The following is a 22,027-nucleotide window of genomic DNA, read 5'->3' as shown; positions in this document are numbered from 1 at the left end:
CTGCGCCCTGGTATCTGCATTTTTTTTAAATTTATTGATTGACTGATTGATTTCATCTTTGGCTGTGTTGGGTCTTTCGCTAATTGCAGAGAGTAGGGGCTACTCTCTTGGTGTGCAGCATGGACTTTAGGATGTGTGGGCAGTAGCTGTGGCCCCCAGACTCCAGAGCACAGGCTCAGTAGCTGTGGCACACTGGCTGAGATGCTCTGTGGCATGTGGGATCTTCCTGAATCAGGGATCAAACGCATGTTTCCTGCATTGGCAGGCAGATTATTTACCACTGAGCCACCAGGGAAGCCCAAGGCACCTGCGTTTTTTAAAAGTACAACTGTTTGCACGGTGCAGGGGGTTGAGAGCCACTGGGCCCCAGAAGAGGTGCAAGGGGTTGAGGATGGGGCGAGGGTGGGGGGAGAGAGGGGCGAGGGTTGGGGTGAGAGAGGGGCCTCACTTTCTAAATAGAAGATGATAGCTAACAATTTTTACTTTTGTTTCAGGCTCTGATATGGCTCCACAACACTGATTGTCCTGTCTTTATTTAAACATTTTGCTATTTTGTTCATCGTGGCTTTCTTTGCATTCGTGTTTATTTTTAAAATATCACATTGAAATATTATGTTTATCGGGCTTCCCTGGTGGCTCAGACAGTAAAAAAATCTCCTTGTAATGTGGGAGATGCTGGTTCAATCCCTGTAATGTGGGAGATGCTGGTTCAATCCCTGCGTCGGGAAGATCCCCTAGAGGAGGGCATGGCAACCCACTTCAGTATTCTTGCCTGGAGAATCCCATGGGCAGAGGAGCCTGGCGGGCTACAGTCCATAGGGTCACAAAAGAGTTGGACACGTATTAACAACTTAGCATGCATGCACAAGATATTATTTTACTCCATTATTTTACTGTATCGCATGTCCAAGTCTTTAATCTTCATGTAGTCCTACATGGAAGGTACTATCTCCATTTACAGACGAGGAAACTGAGGCTCAGAGAAATTAGGCTCCTCATCCCAAAGCACACACGTCATAAATGTCAGAAGCAGGGTTGCCAAGCTCCACACCCTGTGTTTGCTTCCCACAGCAGGCTGCCTTGGGCAGTGCCGCTGCCTGCAGCCTACAATGTTTTAAAAATATTTTCATTCCTCCAGCTTCTGTTGTCCGTTTATATCTCTTCTCTCCAACAGACTCTCATGCAGTGCACACCTTTACTTTCCCTGTCTCACCTGCACTGCTCCGCCCACTTGCCCAGGTTCTGGCATCTACACTAGGCTGTGATGGAGAGACGTCTCCGCTGGAGAATCTGGAACAGCAGCTGAAGCCTCTGGGATTAGGCAGTGGAGATGGGCAGTGGCTTTCTGTCAGCAGCCAGGCCATGGCTGGACGGACCTCAGTGGATGCTTCACCTGGGGGCAGCTAGTCCCCACAGGTTTCCATGGAGACCCTCCTTCTCCCCATCTTGCGCACCAGACCCTCTGCATCGATGGGGACCACTGTTCTGAGGACCCCAGGCTCGCTCACAACAGGCCCCCAGCGAAATGCCCCTTGCGTGGGGTGGGGGTAAAACGGGGGCCAGCCCCGCATTTTTTTTAAAGATCTTTATTTCTGGCTGTGCTGGGTCTTCATCGCTGCCGGGGCTACTCTCCAGCTGTGCGCCGACTTCTCCCTGCAGTGATTTCTCTTGCTGCAGAGCACAGGCTCTAGACACTACCCGTGTCCTTTGTAGTGTGAGTTCTTAACCACTGGACCACCAGGGAAGCCCTGGCCCCACATTTTGTCCAGGGAATTTCCCAGAAGCGGTTTGTAAATCAGATTATCCTAAAGCTAGTTTTCTTTTCCATAGAAATAAAGCTGTTACTGTGGCGATCCCAGCCAGAGCTGTCTGAAGAAGCCGTGGATGTGACCATGTCACCAACGCAGCCAGGGAACTGAAGCCCTGCCCCTCTCCCCCAGCACTGGGCATCTCTCCTCTTCTCCCGTCAACAGAACTTGGGTCTTGGGTCTGGTCCAGGTAACTGGGCATCTGTGCAGGTGGGCGGGGTCTGGTTAGGGATGTGTGGGGACCTTCAGTCAGGATGGACTGTCCTGCCAGGACCCCCTGACTGGTTGCAGAAGAGCCACTGTGAAGTTTGGGGTGCAAGGACCACTCACACCCAATCTCACAACCCATCCCCAAAGCTCTGTGCTTCAGCCACCTCCAGCACACCCTAAAGGATGGAGAGGCCTCCAGGGACATGCTGCCTGAAGGGGCCCCTCCTTCTGGCTCCCTGGCCGTTCTCAATCCTGTCCTACAGGGCAGGACTCCGATAAACAGATTCTTGCTGGAGTGGTGGGGACTTCCTGAGTTACCACGCGTGAGTGCTAAGTCTCTTCAGTCATGTCCGACTCTTTGCGAACCTATGAACCTCTGCCCGCCAGGATCCTCTGTCCATGGGGTTCTTGGGCAAGAATACTGGAGTGTGTTGCCATGCCCTCCTCCAGGGGATCTTCCCAACCTAGGGATTGAACCTGCGTCTCCTGCGGTTTCTGCGTTGCAGGCAGATTCTTTACCGCTGAGCCACCAGGAAAGCTCTCCTGAGTTACCACCGATACTTTTAGCAAGTGTAAAGCCCAGAATAAAAGAAATAACTTTCTGAAAGATGCAAGTGCAAAAGAAGAAATGCTATTTGGGAAATCCCTCTACTGCCTGAAATGAATTTCCAATTAATGCAAAAGTTTTGCATGCACTTTGGAGGCAAAAAAAAAAAAGGCAGATAAAAAGAAGTTGACTAGAAAAGGATGTCTTTGCAGCATCATATATTGTAGAAAATAAACGTTACTATCAAGAGTCTGGGAAACCCAAGTACTGTTTTATTATACCTTGCAGCCTGTAATTTAATTCCCTTTGCATATCATCTTTCAGCTCTGGGGGCTGTAAGTATTTACCAATATATTTATATTTATTCAGTTGCCATAATAAAGAACAAAGGTTTTACTCTTTTTTTTTCAGCCAAGCAGGGGGAGGTAGTCTGAGAAAGCAGAAAATGGGGCGCAGGAGAGGAGTGGGGGATCTGCCACCTGGGGAGTGTCTCAGCGCTTGTCAGGGGCTGGAAGGATGGGGGGAGTGTCGAGGTTGGGGGTTACTGGTGCACCCCCAGGCATTTCCTGCATGTCTCCAGCCACGCTACAGGGTCACCCTCTCTGCTCCCTGAGGTTGAGTGTGGCAAATGGCCCTCCTTGGTCAGTAAGCATGAGGGGTACCCTCCGACTGATGCTGAATAGCAGGTGAGCCCCTGACTCTCTCCCCACTCCAAGCCCTTGATGCTGGAGTCTTCCCTGCATGAAGGCGACAAACAGGAGAGCCCAGCCCCCCTCGGCAGTCATGGAGCTCAAAGAGCAAGCAGCGACTGCATAACCTCGTCCTCCCGACAAGGACTCGGGGTTCAGGTCACATCTCGGCCACTCCCTGGGGGTTTGGACGAGCGAGTTGCCCTCATTGAGTACGACACACATAGTAAGGCTTCCATCAGCCTACAGAAAATACTTATAAGGCTTAGGGGAAGCACACACCGCAGGGCTGTGCAGTGGCCAGCTCAGTGCCGGCCCATCTAGGTGCTCGGGGAAGCTCAGTCTCTAATCCTCGGGTTCCCTCCCAGGCTTCAGTTTCCTGTCGTGAAATGAGGCTGTGAGGTTGGAGGGGACAGTCCCTGAGGGCCCTGCCTGCCTCGTCTGTGATCCACTCGGAGCCGTTCACGCTGTCACGTTGCAGAGTCTGAGCCCGGAGCGTTTGCCTCTGTCTCAACAGCGAAGGATGACTGAAGGCGGACACGGACTACCCAGCTGTGCCTTCTTCCTTCTTGGAAGAGACGAACGATCGTTTCCCTGCCCTGAGGATCATTTATGATGCTCACAGAGCCCTTGGCGGTGCCCTGCCATAAATCAGTGGCGGGAGTCGCTGGAAGTGACGTGAGATTCAGGGATGTGCCTGGGAGGGGCCAGGAGACCCTGGGGAGAGCCACACGCCTCCCCCCCAGCTTCTGATCAGCTGTTCCAGACTCCGGTTGTTTATTTTTCACTTGCTTATGTGATTAGATCTGCCTGGCTGACAATCTTTCAAGGCTCCATTCTCAGGAAAACCGTTTTGCCATTTATTAAGCCTGAGTAGGCCATGGCAGGGTGGACTGCAGGGAGCCAGGTCAAGGTTTACCATCCCCAGCCCCCAGCCCTCACCTTCAGAGTCTCTGTTACATTTTCCTCTCCATCAGGTGGTCTCTCAGGGCAACCCAAATATTTGCAGACACCTCCTTCCCCAGAAAATTTCCCCCTCCAACCAGATTCCTTCAAACAACAAATAATTACAGCACAGCACCTACTGTGTGCGGGGCACTGTGCTGGGTGCTGGGATGGAACCACCAGGCGACTCCTGGAAAATGGAAAGGCTGGATCGAGCTGAGCAAGTGATGTCCACGTTGCAGAGACCATGGCTATGCTGGGGGTGGGGTGGGGGGCTCCCTTCCACATGTGCATGCTCCCCAAGGGGCCTCCTGCCTCCAGCTCTCCCCTGCCCGGCTGAAACACCCCACCTTGCTGCAAGGACTCCTGACTCTTGATCTCCAGCCCATTGTCTGAGTTTTGGCTGTATTTCTAGCCACCATTCAAACAGTATTAGCGACTGTAATAATAAAATCCAAACAATACCAGCATTTATTATGTGTGAGTTTGACAGTATGCACGCCATCCTCCTTTGATTGTTGTTTAGTCACTAAGTCATGTCTGACTTTGCGACCCCATGGACTGTACCCACTAGGCTCCTCTGTCCATGGGATTCTCCAGGCAAGAATACTGGAGTAGGTTGCCACTTCCTTCTCCAGGGGATTTTCCTGACCCAGGGCTCAAACCCATGTCTCCTGCATCCCCTGCATTGACAGTTGGTTCTTCATCACTGAGCCACCAGGGAAACCCATATGATCCTTCTTAGGAGTCCCCTTATTCTTATTTGGGGTGGGGGGTGGGTGGCGTGCAGGGGTGGCATACACTTGATCAAGGTCACATGGCTTAGAAGCTTCGGGACCTGGATTTGAACTCTGAGCTCTGACACCAAGCCTGAGCCTTCCCCATCGTCCACTCCATCCACTGCCAGTCAGGGGGACCCTCAGCACCTCGTACTCAAACACCTAAAACCAAGTTCCTCCCCCTCCTCTCCACCCAGCCCCTTATCCACTCACCCTATGAGAGGTCTGTCCCTCCTCCTGCCTCGTCTAGAAATGGCCTCATCACTCTCGTGGAGCACTTAGATTGTCACCTGAGTCATCCCTGACTCCTCCCTCTGCCTCTTTCCTCCCATCCAATCAGCTTCTGAGTCTGTAAGACAGCTTATGGCTCTATCCTCTGCCAAGTCTTCTAGGTCAGTGTAATAGCTCCTAAACCATCCCATTTCAGGATCATCTCTCTCCAGCTGACTCCCAAAATGACATGTGATGCTTGTTCCCCTAAACACTGGGTCTTTTGGTTCCTCCCTTGATCAAATACCTGATGGCTTCCTAACGAAACTCATGACTCCTAAGTCCAGCATCCACCCAAGACTTCGCTTCTGGTTTGCATGTGCTGCTGCTGCTAAATCGCTTCAGTTGTGTCCGACTCTGTGTGACCCCATAGATGGCAGCCACCAGGCTCCCCCGTCCCTGGGATTCTCCAGGCAAGAACACTGGAGTGGGTTGCCATTTCCTTCTCCAATGCATGAAAGAGAAAAGTGAAAGTGAAGTCGCTCAGTCGTGTCCGACTCTTAGCGACCCCACGGACTGCAGCCTACCAGGCTCCTCCGTCCATGGGATTTTCCAGGCAAAGTACTGGAGTGGGGTGCCATTGCCTTCTCCAGGTTTGCGCATATGTCCCCAGAAATTCGCCCGTGACACCTGAAGCTCAACACATCTCACTTCCGAATGGGAGAAATTATTTGCAAGTGACATGACCGACAAGGGGTTAATATCCAAACTATATAAGCAGCTCATAAAACTCAATATAAAAAAAAAAAAAAAAAACTCAGTCAAAAGATGGGCAGAAGATCTGAATAGACATTTCTCCAAAGAAGGCATACAGGTAGCCAACGGGAACATGAAAGGATGCTCAACAGCACTAATTATTAGAGAGGACGCAAAGCAGACACAGTGCTGCCCCCAGGCCCGCAACTCTACAGCCCTGACTGGGTGCAGACACCCTCAGACCCACCCGAAGTGCTCTGCCCACCTGCTGTCTCTGAGTGAGCCCTGTCTCTGCTGGGCTCTGTGTGCCTCTCCCTGACCTGTCCCCACCTCGCTCCCCAATATCCTCTCCCCCGGACCTCCCAACGTCCCTCCAAACGGTTCTGAGTCATGTGGGATCTTCCCAGATCAGGGAGTGAACCCGTGTCTCCTGCATTGGCAGGCGGATTCTTTCCCACTGAGCCACCAGGGAAGCCCTTGTAAGTTCTTTAAAACTGGATGGATGCTGGTCCATGAAAACGGACCATGGAAATGTCTCTGCTGGGAATCTGCTTTTCCAAAGTGAAGACTAGAAATGTCCCCTCCCGCCTGAAGCCCCAGCTGGCTCTGGGCCTCCTGCCTGAAGCCCTGGCTGGCTCAGGGCCTCGTGGTATCTCCACCCTCCTGGACTGGTCAGCACCTCCACTCCATTCTGTTAGCAGAAGACAACTCTGAGCAGCAAGGCCGGAGGCATCCACCCTCTGGACACTGAACTGTAACTCTCTCTGGAGATAGATTCCTCCACAAGGAATAAACATGGAAATATTTGTGATAAAAAATAGGGTAGAGCCTTGTGTCTCTTTGGGGAACGGGATTCCAATTATCTCCACTTGCTTTCAGGCTCCACAGTGTAGTCTGTTTACAGATTTTTAGAAATCCTTTAACTGTACAAAATTCTTCCCAAATATGCTGCTGTGTCTCTCTGCTCTTTCATGAAGGCAGAAATAGGACCTTGAGGAGTGCATGGCACTCCCTTCCTGCCCCAGTGACATGAAAGGGACTGGAGACAGAGGAAAGCATTCTGAAGTATATAAGCCAAAAAAGTGTTCTTTGCTGGATGTGGGTCAGTGGTCAGTGGTGATGCTGAGGGCTCTCTTGACGGGGAGCTGGGCGCCAGGATGTAGCCTTGGATGACACCCATGGAGCCCATCCTTGGGGCGTACAGTAAAGCCGGGGGCTCACACATTGACCACTGCAGCCACAACAGCTCGCCCAGACCAACCAAATATCTAGTGACAATTTGGAATCAGTCATGGGAGAAAAAGCAAACTGCAAATCAGGTCAAGCTTCCAGGGCACAAGCTCAGTTTTTAAACCTTCACTGCCACCAGCTCCTTTCTCAAGGCATCAGACACGAATGTTTGATGAAAGAATGAGTGGATAAAAGAGATGACATCTTGTTAGAAAAAAATACCATTTTCTCATCCTCAGGGTCTCGGTCATCTGATCTACCACTAGACTACCATTTTTACTACTTAAAAAAAATACTTTTTATTTTGTATTGGGGTAGAGCCAATTAACAATGCTGTGATAGTTTCTGGTGGACAGCGAAGGGACTCAGCCATACATATACATGTATCTATTCTCCCCCAAGCCCCCTCCCATCCAGGCTGCCACGTAACATTGAGCAGAGTTCCCTGTACAGCACATTAGGTCCTTGTTGGTTATCCATTTTAAATACAGCAGTGTGTACACGTCCACCCCAAACTCCGTAACTACCCCTTCCCCACATCCTTCTCCCCTGGTAACGATAAGATTGTTCTCTAAAGAGTCTAACACTTTTTAAATTAGTAATCACCTAATAAGTAACTCCATCCTCAATGGCTGTACCCACAACAAAAGCCTTGCATAGTAGAAGGGGGAGGAGCGGGGAGAGGAAGGGAGGGGTTATTTATTGAGCAAGTGCCTTAAACATGCTGTTTTTTTCCATCTTCTACCAGCTCTGTAAGGCATTTTTCATCACATCCCTCTTTTACAGAGGAGCAAACAGAAGCTACAACTGGTTCCATAACATGTACAAGATCATATGGAGAGAAGGGAGTGACCCCACAGATGCTCGTTCAGGTCTGTCTGAGTCCTGCTCCTTCTGGAATGACATGACTTTCCAGACTTACTCCAGACAGACAGGAAAGACTGATTTTGCGGGGTTTCACCACTAAAATAAAATAATTATTTACATTAACAGTCTTTTCCCCGTTTCACCAGGATTAATTGAATTTTCTTAATTTCATGTTTTTTCTCCTTATTTTTTTCCTAAGGCTTTTGGTGCCTGCTACCCCTTATTGGATAGTGACGTCAGCAGTCCTAAAAGGGATGAAAAATTAGGAAAGGATCCTTAACAACGATTCATGCTTCATTTGGGAGATTTTCTTTTATTACGGAAGGTAGGCTCTCAATTGTGACTTCAGATTGAATGCGTGTTCCAGGCGCCTTGGGCGCTGGCAGGAGAGTTACGCACACGGAGCTCATTTAAAAAGGTGTCTGGACAGGATGTCCTGAGGAGGGCCGTCCATCTGAAGGAGAACACAGGACGCACCCAGCTCCACGTTAGCAAGGACACACCAGGGGCGACGAAAGCAATTTCCTATTCAGAAGAAGCTGGTCTCATTCCTTCTAGCGAGCAGCCTGTCTGCTCTAGCTTCTATCAGGAGTACAAACAGTCTTTGGTCACTCAATAAATCACCCATTTGCCACAGAAGACACGTCCTCTTCATTAGAGAAGGGGGAGGATTAGACTCCGACCTTAGAGCTTTAGAGCTGTACTGTGATGCTCCAAACAATTACATAAAAGTCAGACCCCACTGACAGACAACCTCCCAGGACTAAGGAAGGAAAGAAAGAGCTTCTGAAAGCAGCCAGGTCTGAGGCTCTGCAGCCCTGCTGAGAGGCCAACTTCTTCCTTCCAGGAGCCGTTTATTCAGTCACGCCTTCATTTACTCATCCAACACTTTTTCAGCCCTACCCTGTGCTGTGCAGTATTTGGGAAGCCCCAGGATGCAATAGGAACCCCCTCCCATCCGTCTGGTGGGAGACGCGAGTAGGGGAGAGAATTCATACAATGCTGCGCCCCACAGGCTCTGCTGGGTGGGGAGGGGGCCCGATGGGGGCCACGGAGGAGTGTGGATGTCAAGCAGGAAAGACGATATATTCCCACACGACCCCTCTCCCACAAGGAAACTTCAGAGGCGACGGAAACGACAAAAGGAAAATTAGACTGGACGTTCAAATTTACAACTTTTGTGCATCCAAAGACACTAACAACAGAATGAAAAGTCCACCGATGGGAAACACTTATAAAAGCAAACACCCAGCAAGGAATTAATGTCTAGAATAGACGAAGAACCCCTACAACTCAACAGTAAAAACAAACAGCCTGATTCCAACACAGACAAAGGGGCTGAAAGGGCATCTCTCTGAAGAAGATTCACCTATTTTCATAGTGTTTAGCTTTCCTTTTTTGTTCTGTTGTTTTCTGGTTTTGACAGCAGAGAAATCATGCGTTCATAAAGAGGCCCAAGAAGAGTTCTCTCTCTTTCTATTTTTTCTGGAAGACATTAGTTAGAATTGATCCACTATTCTTTAAATGTATGGTATAATTCTCCGGTGAAGCGGTCTGGTCTGGAGATTTTAAATTAGGAATTTAATTCCCTTAATAGTTGTAGGACTGTTAAAATTATCTGTTTCATATTGAGGCAGTTGTGGTAGGTTGCACTCTTTCAGAAACTGGTCTATTTCATCCCACTTGCCAGATTTATGTGTAAAGAGTTGCTTGTACCAGTCTCTTACTACTTTTTTTGATGTCTGAAGGATTTATAGTGCTATTTCATTTCTGGTATTAGAATTGGCATGTTCTCTCCTTTTGTGAGAGTTGGACTGTGAAGAAGGCTGAGCGCTGAAGAATTGATGCTTTTGAACTGTGGTGTTGGAGAAGACTCTTGAGAGTCCCTTGGACTGCAAGGAGATCCAACCCGTCCATTCTGAAGGAGATCAGCCCTGGGATTTCTTTGGAAGGAATGATGCTAAAGCTGAAACTCCAGTACTTTGGCCACCTCATGCGAAGAGTTGACTCATTGGAAAAGACTCTGATGCTGGGAGGGATTGGGGGCAGGAGGAGAAGGGGACGACAGAGGATAAGATGGCTGGATGGCATCACTGACTGGATGGACGTGAGTCTGAGTGAACTCTGGGAGTTGGTGATGGACAGGGAGGTCTGGCGTGCTGCGATTCATGGGGTCGCAAAGAGTCGGACACGACTGAGCGACTGATCTGATCTGATCTGATCTCCTTTTCTCTTTGTCAGTCATGATAGAGATCTGTCAGTAACTTTATCTTTTCAAATGGCCAGCTTTTTGTTCAATTGTTTCATTGATTTTCTATTTTCAAATTCACAAGTTTCTTTCTTCTTTTTTCTTTCTTTCTTGAAGTATAGTTAATGTATAATATTGTATAAGTGTCAGGTGTACAACATAGTGATTCACAATTTTTAAAGGTTATTCTCCATTTATGGTTATTATAAAGTATTGCCTAAATTCCCTGGGTTTTACAATATACCCCTGTGGCTTTTTAAATTTTATATATTACAGTTTTTAATTTTATACAGAATAGTTTTATTTCATAGATAATAGCTTTTATTTTATACCTCTTAATCCCCTTAAGTTCATAGATTTCTGATTGAATATCATTTTCTTCCTTCTATTTGCTTTGGGTTTATTTTGCTGTTTTTTAAGTTTCTTGAGATGGAGGCTTAGATTATTGGTTTGAGACTTTGCCTCTAAGTATTTAATGTTGTAAATTTCTCTCTCAGCATTGAATTAGCTGCATCCCACAAATTTTGATATGTTTTATTTTCATTTTGATTGTCTTTATATTTCCCTTGAGACGTACTCTTTGACTTGTGAATTACTTAGAAGTGTTATTTAGTTTTGAAGTGTTTAGACCTTCCTGTTATCTTTCTGTTATTGATTTCTAGTTTGAATAATAGTGGCCATTATTTCCTTGAGAACTTTTTCAGTCCTGACCTTCTTCTCTTCTCCGTCTAGAGCTCCAAAGACATGAATGTTAGGTCTCTTCTAATAGTCCCGTGGGCCTCTAAGTCTTTCTTCCTTCCTTCTTTCTTTCTTTCCTTTTGTCTATTTTTTTCTTATTTGCTTTAGGTAATTTTTGATTATCTTCCAGTTCACTAATTTTCCTCCTCTGTCTCATCCACTCTGCTGTTAACTTCATCCACTGAGACTTTTCTTTTATTTATTGTGCTAAAATTTCCATTTCATGCTTTTTCATATTTTCTATTTCTTCAGTGAGATTTTTTTCATTTTTCATTTGAGCAAAGTGTACCATAACTTCCCTGAGCACTTTTATGATGACTTGTTTAAAATCCTTGTTGGGTAATTCTAACACATGTATTATGTTGGTGTCAGCATCTATTGCTTGAGGTTTTTCAATCAGGTTGAGATTTTCCTGATTCTTTGTATGACGAGTGATTTGAGGTTGAAGCCTAGATGTGTTGGGTGTCATGTTATGGGACTCTGGGATGCCAGAGATGAAATAACACCCAGGGAACTCATGGCAGTGTTATCCTCCATGTCCTAAGTTCCCTGGTGGGTCTACCTCCTTCTTGCCACTTTCAGAGTCTTCTTATGCTTATTTTACACAGAATGTTCAGAGATGTTTAGTTCTACCTAGCAGGAAGAATAAGAACAATTACTTGTACATCATCTTCCTAGAAGCAGGAATCTATATGTGTGTGTGTGTGCGTGTGTGTGTGTGTGTGTGTGTGTGTGTGTGTGTGTGTGTGTATAGTGAAGATGCTACCTCCTTAATAAGCCTTGAGTTAAGAGTATGCAGTTTCCATATTCTGTGCTTTGGTCCTGTTCTCCCACTCACTATCTCTTGCCTGCATTCTTTAAATGGTTCCCAAATTAGCCTCCAAGCTGACGATCTCTCCCTCTCTTCCAGGCTCCTCTGCTCTGCAGATTGTGGGCAAAGACATCAATCTCTAGCCTTCCTTTCTGTTCCTCCATAACTGTGGGCAGCTCATCTCTGGCTTCATCCTAAAACTCAACCTCCTTCGCCTTCAAAGCCAGCAATTCAATGGCTCCACCTCACATCCACTGCCTTCTCTTCATCTGCTCTTCCATGTGATCTGCTGCTGCCGCTAAAATGCATCACTGCTGGGTTCCAGACACATGCTGTGCAGTTGGTTCTGGGTCTTCACACATGCCTTGCCTCCACTCAGAATGCCCCTCCTTGCCCACTCTCTCGAGGGAACCTTCCTCGATCACCCAAGGCAGAACCGATGGCTTCTCCACACTGACATTCACACATAGCCTTTTACTCATCTTTCTCTGAGCACATTCCTCAATCCATTTCACAGGACAGAATGTGTACTCCTTGCAGGGTCTCTTCAGGCCTTCTTGGCTCAGTGGTCCAGGGAGGAGAGCAGGCCCATCAGCAATTGGAGACCAGAGCTGGCTTCATCCGGAAGCAGGGGGTATGCAGAGAAGCATCTGCTACTTCTAGAAAGTGCACCTTCATCGGGAGATTCTGCTCTGTGTCTGGCTGTTCTGAAGGTCCAGGAAGATTCTTTAGAGATGCGTTCACCACATTTGTCTTGAGGTCAGTTGTGCAGACTGTCTAGAGCAAGGTTCCCCACCCTTCATTAGATCCACCTGTCATGACCGTGATGTGGACAATTCATCCTTTGGGGTGCAGCTGCTTTCTCCGTAAGGGGGGTGTTGGCAGCATGAGGAATAAGGGAAGGGAGAAGTTGATGGGGTTAAGTCTTAGCTCTGCCACTTACAAGCTCTGTGAACTCTGGAAAATTATTGAACTTCTCTTTGTATCTCAGATTCCTCCTCTGAAAAATGGGGATAAGTATAAAACCTCCAGAGAATCACATTCAAATGCTTAGAACCACTCACAGCACTCCATAAATGTTACTGGTTAGCATTTTCAATGATTTCCACCAAAGTGCCCTAAACAGTAGAAGAATATGAGTAAGGATCTGGGGAGAGACCCCAAATTAGCCTCTATCTGCTGGACGTTTCTTTTAAGCATCCTGTGTGCGTGCATGCTCAAACACTTCAGTCGTGTTCAATTCTTTGTGACCCCCTGGACTATAGCCTGCCAGGCTACTCTGTCCATGGGATTCTTCAGGCAAGAATACTGGAGTGGGTTGCCATGCCCTCCTCCAGGGGATCCTCTCAAACCAGGAAATGAACCCATGTCTCCTGAGTCTCCTGCATTGCAGGTGGATTCTTTACCCACTGAGCCACCTGGGAAGCCCTTAAGCATTCTATCTCATGTTAAATATTTATGCAAGTCTTGCATTCTACTCCATTATAAGGTTGAGTATTTTTTTTAACACATTTTTTACTGAGGGATTTTTGCAGAAACTAACGCCTGCGGCTGGAGATTTATTATGGAAGTGAACAATGAAACACTCTGGTCGATAACGTTTGGGTAACAAAAGATGTATTAATATGTCTGTAGTCATAAGACCCTGATGCTGGGGAAGATGGGAGGCAAAAGGAGAAGGGGGCAGCAGAGGTTGTGATGGTTAAATGGCATCACTGACTCAGTGGACATTTATTTGAGCAGACTCTGGGAGACTGGAGAACAGAGGAGCCTGGCGTGCTACACTCCATGGGGTCACAAAGAGTTGGACACAACTTAGCGACTGAACAACATTTCTTCTGCAAATGTATTTAAGAAAAAAGTACACTCTAGGTAGACACCTCCATGTTGCCCCTCGACATGGGCTTGAGTGAGGGGCACAGCCAGGGGACCTTGAGCCAAGGATACAGAGGGTGGGTGCCCAGGCTGGCACTGGAAGGTGCATTTCACTGGTGAGAGCCATGCAGGGCCCCCGCCCCGTTCCCTGCTCCTCCCTCAACTGGGAGCCACAACTTCAGTCCAGCTTTTCTCATTTCAAGAGCTGGCCTTTTCTTGGATGCCTGGGATCTAGAGAATGTGAGCATGGAAATAAAAATCTTGGCTTGGATTTCCTGAGCTATGATCATCAATAAAATAGGGCAAAAGAGAGCTATAATCTAATGTACTATATTACTGTAATTAGAGCTTCACGCATGGAGCTCTTACCCGCCCTCCCTCCAAAATAACCAAACAGTTTTAGCATAGATAGTAGCGACTTTATTCTCCATCACGGGGCACTCTGTGATTGGGTAATTATGGTAACAGCATCCAGTATGCGGGTGTCAAGTTCAGAATAAGAGAAAAAAGATGGGAAAAGGCACACGAAGGAAGAGAAGCACAGAATCGCATTATCGCAGGATTGGGAAGAACAATTGTGTACCTTCCTTCCTGCTAACAAAAGAGGAAATGGAGGCTCAAGATGGTGGGGGTGGGCTGGGTGGGGGTAAGCGACCTGCAAATGTCAGACACTTAGATGGAGGCAGAAAAAACGTGAAGATGTCAGTCACTTAGTCATGTCCGACTCTTTCTTGACTCCCTGAACTGTAGCCACCAGGCTCTTCTGTCCATCGAATTCTGCAGGCAAGAATACTGGAGTGGGTAGCCATTCCCGTCTCCAGGGGATCTTCCCAATCCAGGGATTGAATTCAGGTCTCCTACATTGCAGGCAGAGTCTTTCCTGTCTGAGCCACCAGGGATGGACAGAGGTGGAGTCAGAACCAAAACCCAGGTCTGTCTCTCCTGTTCAAACTCTTTTCTACCTGATGTCCCTGGACAACTGCATAAGGTAGAATATTCTAGAAAACCTTCCACAAGGCAACGAGTCTTCGCTAATGAAACCTGTGGAGGTATAGAACACAGCGCTTCCGTGCCTTGAGCTGTTGTCAGTTCATTTGTTGCCTGAGGCCCAAAGTCATGGGCACTGAATGTCAACAGTCATTAGCAGGAAAAGTGTGAAACATGTTCTGTTTTGTCCATTTGGTTCCTCTGACCCAGCAGATGGGAAAAATGAGCAAGTGCACAAACTAATACTTTGTTCAGCTTCTGGTTAAGGAGGCTGATTGTTTACTTTCAGCGAGATTTTATTTCTGTTATTACACTGACAGCAACTACCACCCTGGTCAGGCGGCAGCCGTCACATCAAGGCAAGACCCTCTGCCAGCAGAAAGATCATGACTCGATGAAGGCTCGGGTGATGGTTAGCAGTTTTCAGCAATAAAGTGTTTATAATTAAGGTATACACATTGTCTTCTTAGACACAATGCCAGTGCACACTGAACAGACTGCAGTGTAGTGTCAATGTATCAATAATCTTTAAATCTTTTAATATAAATTTATTTTAATTGGAGGCTAATTACTTTACACTATTGTATTGGTTTTGCCATACATCAACATGAATCCGCCACGGGTGTAGACATGTTCCCCATCCTGAACCCCCCTCCCACCTCCCTCCCCATACCTGTGTTGGGTCTTAGTTGAAGCATGCAGAATTTAGTTTCCTGGTCAGGGATCAAACCCAGCCACCTGCATTGGGAAAGCCAAATCTTAGCCACTGGACCACCAGGGAAGTCCCTCCCTCCAATCACTTTTATATGCACTGGAAGACCGAAAGATTTGTGTGACTTGCTTCACTGCGGCATTCGCTTTACTTGGGGTGGGGGTGGGTCGGGGTCCGAGTCCACAGCATCCTGGATCTGTGCCTGGAGGTCTACCTTAGTCTCTTCTCACTTGAACCTCCACCACAGATTTCCCCTAATGACAGCAAACCAGAGTGATATGCTCCAATTCTTCCCATCAAATGAAATGAAATACTTGGGGATCTGACAGCAAAGTCAGGGGAAGACCTAGTTCCTAGCAGCCCTCCTCCTTATTAGCACACCAGAAGTACAACAATTAAGGTTATACTGTTGGCCCACTTTAGATGAAAAGGACACATATCCAATTACTTCACATGACGACAAGTGCAAATAATTAGAAATACACCCCAGACAGTGTCTTGGAACTTTCTGGAAGAAACAACTTTAGGTGTCTAGGTGCTTTCTCAGGCTGCCATTCAGAGCTGAGATCCACCCATCTCCACTCTGCTTTGCTGTTTTCACTCCTCCCTTTCAGACCCGAGGGCAGCGAATCAATTATCAGTGATGTAGGTGGATGTACGTATACATGGAAGTGTTTCAAAGTAGATAAAAACAAAACTCCCCAAATCATACAGAACAGGGTGAAACAAAATATGAATCTGTGATCAACTACTGTATAGAAGGGGAAAAAACTCAAAACATGCAAAAGAAAATAAAACATTGGAAATTTCCCAATAAAAAATTCCGAACACGTTTGTTAAAATTTAAAAAAAATTTGCCTAACCAGGCTGTAACACCAGTGAAATTACTCTCACCAAGTCTCCCAGGCACCTGTGACTGACTTTCTTGTTAGTTAATACAGTAGAGCAGTGGTTCTCAAACTCTGGGGGCGGGGGGCGTGTGAATCACCTGGAAGTCTGGTTAGCATTCAGAGGGTCAGTTCAGATTCAGGTGGTCCTGGGAGACTGCTGATTAACACAGCCACTAAGAAGAACCTACGGAGGTTCCTTAAGAAAAGAGGAATAAAACTACAATGACCCAGGAATCCCCCTCCTGGACATACACCCTGAGAAAATCATAATTCAAAAAGACACATGCACCCCACATGTTCGTAGCAGCATTATTTAAAATAGCCAGGACGTGGAAGCAACCCCAATGTCCATAGACAGATGAATGAATAAAGAAGATGTAATACATACATATAATGGAAATATACAGCCATAAAAAGGACTGAAATGGAGTCATTTGCAGTGATGTGGATGAACCCAGAGTCTGTCATACAAAGTGTACTTCAGTAAGAAAGAGAAAAACAAACATCGTACACTAATATACATAAATGAAATCTAGAAAAATGGTACTGATGAACTCTTTGCAGGGAAGGAACAGAGAAACAGATGTCGAAAACAGACTTGTGGACATGGAGGGGTCGAGTGAGAGCGCAGCACGGACATACATACACTCCCAGGTGTAACACAGCCAGCTATCGGGAAGCTGCTGAAGAGCGCAGAGAGGTCAGCTCGGTGCTCTGTGATGACCTTGAGGGTGGATGGAGGTGGGGGTGGGAGGCTCAAGAGGGAGTGGATATATGTGTTCATAGAGCTGACTCACTTTGTTGTACAGCAGAAACACATAGCATTGTAGAGCAATTATAAATTAATTTATAAATTATAAATTTATAATTATAAATTTTTAAAAGAACTTATATTTCTGGTGTCAGCTGCTGCTGCTGATCCTCATCTTTTTTCTCCTACTATTTACTCATTTTATTTGGCAGCACTGGGTCTTAGTTGCGGCACGTGGGATCTGATTCACTGACCAGGGATGGAACCCAGACCCCTGCGTTGGGAGCTGAGCTTTAGCCACTGATCACCAGGGAAGTCCCTCTAGACCTCACCTTACATAACTTAGCTGCAGGTGGCTCTGGGGACCTCTCCCTGGACCTCGGAACACCACACCTTTCTTGCTTTCTCTGCCATCTCCCCTTTTTAGTCTGCTGGTGTCCCTTGAGACTTAACCCTTGGCTTCTACTCTTTCACTAGAATCTTACCAAACAAATCCATTCGCTCTGAAGCCTTCGTCACCACCTACACTCAGAAGCCCCCAGACTGCAGCTCTGGCCTGATATATGTGAGCCTCACAAGGTCATAGTTCACCCTTGCATTGTGTGGTTCATTCAGAGTTGCATCTAGGTGACCCCAGAATGCCTAGCACATAGCACATGCTCCAAAAACATCTGTTACAACTTCCTGGGAGACATTTCTACCTACATATCCCACAAGCTAACTGGCAACTGAGATCAGGGGTATTCAGAGAGTTATATATCACAAAAGGATATTATATAAACCAGATTCTTCCCCCACCAATATCTCCAATGGCTCCATCGTCCACCAGTTTTGTGAGATCTAAGAAACCAAAGGGGCATCCTTGAATCTTCACAGGTCAAACACGTGTTGATTTTGCCTGCTAAGTTTCTTTCTTTGTTAAATATTTATTTATGTTATCTTTTCATGTGGGTCTTAGTGGCAGCACACGGACTCTCCATCTGCAGTGCATGGGTTCAGTAGTTGTGGCTCCTGGGTTTAGTCACTCTGCCGCATGTGGGATCTTAGTTTCCTGATCAAGGATCAAACCCCTGGTCTTTGCGTTGCGAGGTGGATTCTTCACCACTGAACCATCAGAGAAGTTCCCTAAGTCTCTTTCAATCCTTGATTCCCATTGCCACTGCCTGGCTAGGCCACCATGGTGTCTCGCTGGGATGCCACGGCAGTCACCCGGCCCCCATCCCTTCTGTAGTCTCCCCACCGCACAGCAGCCAGCTGACAATCAGATCTCATCCTCCATGCGTGTCCAGGCCTCCTCCCTGCCAGAAAACCACCACCACCCCTGCCCCGGCCTGAGTCTCCTGGTGGCCCTGCTGACCCCCGGCTGTCTACACACTCCTCCCCCAGACTGTGCTCCAATCAGCCTCAATGAGTTTTTGTTCCTCAAACCCTCCACACTCTCTTCTTTCTGAACCATGATGTATGACCTTCCTGCCACTCATAACAGACTTTCCTTTTCCTCTGACCACATTTTACTGATGACCTTGTGCTCATGTTTCAGTTCTCAACTTGAAGATTCACATCCTCCAAGAAGCCTTCCCTTTCCCCCTCAGGAAAAAAAAAAAAAAAAAACTAGGATATGGCCTGGAACGTTCTGTATCTGCATGCAGTGTCACCCCCGCTTATCTAAGTATCTGGTTTATCTGCCTGTCCATGGGGAGCTCCTGTCCATGCAGTGCTGGGCCCAGGGCTGGGACTCAGTCATAAATTTCTAAAAAAAAAAAATTATTTGTTTATTTAGATTTTTGGCTGTGCTGGGTCTTTGTTGCTGCATGGGCTTTCTCTAGCTGCGGCGAGTGGGAGCTCCTCTCTAGCTGTGGTGTGTGGGTTTCTCACTGCAGTGGCTTCTCTTGTTGCAAAGCATGGGCTCTAGGGAGCATGGGTTCCATAGTTGTGGCTCCTGGGCTTAGTTGCTCCTCGGCATGTGGAACCTTCCCAGACCAGGGACTGAACCAATGTCTCCTGTATTGGCAGGCAGATTCTTTACTACTAAGCCACCAAGGAAGTCTCCAGTCCTATTTGCTAAAGGAATAGGCCAACCAGATTTAATGTGAGATACTGAAAAGAAATCAATCTAAAAGGAAATCAGTCCTGAAATATTCACTGGAAGGACTGATGCTGAAGCTGAAGCTCCAACACTTTGGCCACCTGATGTGAAGAGCCGACTCATTGGAAAAGACCCTGATGCTGGAAAAGACTGAGGGCAGGAGGAGAAGGGGACAATGGAGGATGAGATGGTTGGATGGCATCACCGACTCAATGGACATGAGTTTCAGCAAGCTCTGGGAGATGGTGAAGGACAGGGAAGCCTGGCGTGCTGCAGTCCATGGGGTCACAAAGAGTTGGACACAACTGAGTGACTGAAACACACTGAAAAGAAATTATTTTTCTATGTTGGGAACAGCCAAAGAAGAAGTTATATCTGGAAAAGGACACAGAGGAACACTCACGGACCACAGAGATTTTCTCTCTCTTACTCTGGGAGCAGGTTATGTGGGGGTCAACATAGGTAAAGTTTGAGCTGTGCAGTGAGTTAAGTGTATAAATGATACTTCAGTAAACAGAAAGAAGTTAGGGCTTCCCTGGTGACTCAGAATTCACCTGCCAATGCAGGAGACATGGGTTTGATCCCTGGTCTGGGAAGATCCCACCTGCTGTGGAGCAGCTGAGCCTGTGAGCCACAACTTCTGAAGCCCACACTCTAGAGCCTGTGCCCTACAACAAGAGATGCCACCGCAATGAGACGCTCAAGCACTGCCTCCAGAGAACAGCCGCCGCTGCCACAGCCAGAGAAAAGCCCGCGCAGCCATGCAGGCCCAGTGCAGCCACAAATAGATAATAAATAACAATCATCTTTAAAAAAGGAGTCCTGCTACCCTGACTTTTGGGCAAGAAAATTTCCAAGCATATCAAGATACGTAGGATTGTCTACTTTACGTCTAGTTGGACGAGAACACAAAACCCAGATGTCCAAGGCTCATTTCTAACCAGTGGGCAAAAACAGAGGGGACTTAGCTGCTTATTTTCTGAAAGCCACTTTTCGTAAGGAGCCGGTTTTGTGGGGCTCACCTTGGGCTCCCTAACAGCCCTGATGGCTCCAGAGCCGCGTGCGTGCTTTGGTCTGATCTGTGGTCCCTTGGACCAAGGAAAGGCCAGTTTGAAACAGCAACGGAAACATTCTTGGGGCAGCGTGAGAAACTACACACATCCAGAGTAATGAGATCGAGATCTACCAACCACCAAAAGCACTCTCCACACGTGATGGGGCTCACTGCCTTCAGCCCACTTGGGTGACTTTTCTACAAAGGACCTCTTTTACCCCTATTCCTGGTTATTATTTTTGGAAAAGCTTCATTTTCCTCTTGTCTCCACTTACTGCTGGTATTTTCACACCCAAAAATTAAAAGAGAGAGAGAAAAAATTAAACTCCTGATTATCTAATTTAGTGAGGATATTACTTTATACTTGATCATCATCATCAACATCATCATCATCATCATTACCAAGTGAGGGGGAGTTTTTAATCAGACCTCTCCAAGACCAGAATTAGAAAAACCGAGAGCATCGAAGCCTGATTGCTACCTTAGTTAACCGGCCCCGGACAGATGACTGCAAGCCCCTCTGATCTCTGATTTGAGGAGCTCCGATGCTTTTTCAAAGTATTACCCGTGAAAAGGAAATAATCTGATAAAGTTGTCTTTACACCGGGGAGGAGGTGGGGGAAGCCGGGATGGGCGCAGGTCAGTGATGGTGATGGTGGTGATGGTGATGGTGATGGTGCTGGTGCTGGTGCTGGTGCTGGTGACGCCGGCCCGGTCCTCTCCCGTTGCTTCATCACTGCCTGTCCTCTGCCTCCTGCGTCCCCGTGTGGCCTCTGCCCTGAGAAACACGGCCGACAGGACTCGCACCCAAGCCGCACGTCCGCAGGCGCAAGGCTGCGGCGCCCAGCGAAAGCGCACAGTGTCCCAGAGCGCGGCGGCTCGGCACCTCCCCCACGACCCCTGCGCCGCCTCCGCGCACCCCAGCGCCCCTCTCGGCGCCCTCTCGGCGGCGGCCCCTCCGCGCCCACCGCGCCCCGGCACCACCTGGCCGGGCGCGCACAGCCCGAGCTCCGGACAACCGGGCTGGCCCGCATCCCCCGCAGGGAGTGCCCCCGACCCGGGCCCGCTCCCTGCCGAGCCCCCCCGCCCGGCCACCGGTCACTTACGCCTGCGCTGGGCCCTCCGCCCGGCTGCCCCGAGACAAAGGCTGCGCGGCCGCTGCGCCGCCGGCTGCTCCCAGAGCCTCGGCTGCCGGGGACCCGGAGGAGGATGGGGCGGAGGAGACGGGGAGGAGGGGAAGGGATCGCAGGGGAGGGGCCGCCGCACCACCGGCCTCCCGGCTGGGGCTGCGAAACCCAAGCCCTTCTCCCCGGCCCGCCGCGCTCCCGGGTCCTGGGCCTAAACCTCCCCCAGGGACCAGGGTACCGCCCCTCGGGGGGCGGAGTGAGAGGAAGAGGATGGAGGGAGATGAGTGTGTGTGTCTGTGTGTTTTCCTCCTTCCCAATCACGAGTCTCTCCATCCACCCCCGCGTCCCCAGCCAGCTTTGGAAAATGCCGGCCTCTGCTTCACCTGGGCAATCCTGGAGGCGCTCCCGACCCACCCCCCTTCACTGCCGGCGCCTCTTCCAACGGGGACGTCAGCCCATTTCAGGGAGAGCAAAACCGAGGCCAGGAGGGGCTCGCTGCGGGGGAGGAGGAGGGGCGCCAGCTCTTTAAGAGCGGGACCCACCTTTTACCTGTTTTCCTTCCGAAAGCGTGGCACCTGTCGGACAGACAGACCTGCAAGGTGCAGGGTGGCGACTGAACTTGCCCTCTCTGGGAGAAGTTACACTTCCGCCTGGCTGAGTGATTTGCATCTTGTTATGAAGAGTAGCTTGGATTTATTTTTATTTTT

At 48.3% G+C, this 22,027-nt stretch overlaps 1 protein-coding gene across 2 annotated transcripts in view; it reads right to left on the bottom strand.

Moving 5' to 3' along the window:
• GPR45 (G protein-coupled receptor 45) overlaps window positions 1-21,644 on the bottom strand; it is a 43,116-nt gene extending 21,472 nt beyond the window's left edge. Inside the window, exons 1-2 of one of the 2 annotated variants that reach the window (XR_011569202.1) lie at window positions 21,300-21,644; window positions 20,534-20,971 (exon numbers count right to left, since the gene is read on the bottom strand). The gene's annotated coding sequence lies outside the window, so the exon portion shown is untranslated. Of the gene's footprint in view, window positions 1-20,533; window positions 20,972-21,299 lie in introns of those variants that run through there. The other variant, XM_070798392.1, reaches the window with a different exon arrangement.
• Between the last annotated feature and the right edge of the window lie 383 nt (window positions 21,645-22,027).

The sequence above is a fragment of the Bos indicus genome, chromosome 11 (assembly GCF_029378745.1).
Source record: "Bos indicus isolate NIAB-ARS_2022 breed Sahiwal x Tharparkar chromosome 11, NIAB-ARS_B.indTharparkar_mat_pri_1.0, whole genome shotgun sequence".
Classification (NCBI taxonomy): Eukaryota; Metazoa; Chordata; class Mammalia; order Artiodactyla; family Bovidae; genus Bos; species Bos indicus.
This window is presented reverse-complemented; position numbering and strand designations above follow the sequence as displayed.